Consider the following 2182-nt stretch of genomic DNA (forward strand, 5'->3'; position numbering starts at 1 on the left):
GCCACACCAACTTTTACTAATGCCACACCAATTCTTAGGGAAATTACTTAATAATGGCAGACAACTAATTACCTAACGGCCCAAAATATCCCCTATGGACAACTAATTACCTAACGGCCGTGATTATATCTACCAAATTGATCCTATAACCACCTCAGTCTCTCGAACGTGTAACTACCTTCATCTCGCAATCAATATGATATAAGAATGTTTATTAGTTTTAAAAAATTACTAAAATAACCTTCTATTACATTATCTTTATAATTACTTTATTTTAAATTTTTAGTTACAAATCCCACAACCCCTCTAATCTTTATAAAATTACCAAAATATATTTGTATTATGTTATCTTCAAAATTACCTTTCTTTTTATTTATTTTTTTAAATTATGAAAAAGCTTTTGCAATATGTTAAATAAAAATTGTGAAATAATCCTTGCTATTATAGCAACGGCAGACTAAATAGGCATTTGTTGACACCAAAAGGTGAAAGACCAAAATAGATATGAAAATAATATTTCAACCACTACTTTAGTGAAAGCATTGGTAAATGTGGAAGACCAAAAATGCCCCCACATTTAAATTTATATGCAATTATTAATAATTTCTCAAACTCTATATCTGAATTTGTTAAATGAACTACCGGCTGTCAATGGACTAGGTTATGTCAAGTTAGCCCGTCATTGACCAGGTTTGGGTAGAATTATTAGGTCGTTTAATTATCAATTTAGATACATGTTTACATTTAGGTTGAGTTTGGATTTGGTAGCTAGGCCCATAGCGGATTGGGTGCTTTGATTTGATCCAATAATTTTCGAATACGAATTTAATACATTGCACACGTGAATGGAATCATATAAATGATCCAATCATAGTGTCGATCATGATTTATGTTTGATCATGTCTACTTCCATCTTTTTTATGAGAAATCGATTTTACAAACTTTTCATTTAAAAAAGATTTAACAAGCTCTTTGGCCGTACATTTTCAAATATTTGTGAAAAGTTTCATATACCGTTTTGGGAAATGTTTAAAAAAAAATTGAGTTGCTACCAGGTTGATACTTTTAAGTTTTATTTTATTGTTTTCTTAGATAAAACAACCATGCACCAATTTGTTGAATGTGCTTATACTTGGGGTGTTGACACAGTTTCGAAATTTATTTTTAAAGAGTTGGATGTTAGTGGTTTTCTTAAATAAAATTCTTGATACTTATAATTTATTTTTAAAAGATTTTTATGAATTTTTATAGATTTTCATCAACTGGATGTTATAGAGTTGATTTTTTTTCACCGTTGAATTATAATTTTAATGTTATGACTTCTCATGTCGTAAATTTTAAAAATTTTGGTTCAAGACCAAAAAGTTTTCTTTTGTTTTTCATAATTTATTTATTTTTCCACAAAATCTAAATGGTATAGTTTAGAATTGCTAGTTTTGGTGATTAGTTGAAGCACACTTACTCATTAATAACTTGATTCCATATCCTTTGACCAAGGACTTCTATGAAAGACTGCAAAATACATTTTTTTAACAATTATTCTGCTTAATTGTTATTCTTTTAGTATTGCAAATTATCAAAATCCTATAATTTAATAATTAAATATAATTTCAACATACTAGATTTGTATAATTATATATGAATTTCTTTAAATATAAAGCATACAACAATCTAAGATTTGAATCAAATCTCAATCCAATATGAATCCTTCATATAAAAATCCTTTGATATTTTTGTAAGTCATACGAATTGAATATGATTCCTGATTGGTATTAGATGATTTGTCAAATATTAAATTTTAATAAAAATCATGAGATACAATTTCAAGTGAAATGATGACAACAATATTTTCTTTATTCAATTAGATAAAAAAGAAAAAATTTTGGATTGTTGAATCACAAAGAAGATAAGTATATAAAGCATTGAAACCATCATAGTATTTTTTTTAACTCCTCCGAAAGGAAGGGTGGTAAATGGATCACTTAACGATTCATGTTTATAAGTACAATGTAACAATACAAAATAATCAAAAAAAATCAATATGTTTTTACTAATATATATACATTAATAGATTTATTCTTAGACATATGACAAGAAGTACATGTCCATCCATGCAATTTGAAAGATTGAGGATTGGGACCGATGATGATAAATAGAGAGTTACTTAATTCAACGATGAAAT

This window comes from Akebia trifoliata, chromosome 1, assembly GCF_017979445.1.
Source record: "Akebia trifoliata isolate Shusen 1 chromosome 1, ASM1797944v1, whole genome shotgun sequence".
NCBI lineage: Eukaryota > Viridiplantae > Streptophyta > Magnoliopsida > Ranunculales > Lardizabalaceae > Akebia > Akebia trifoliata.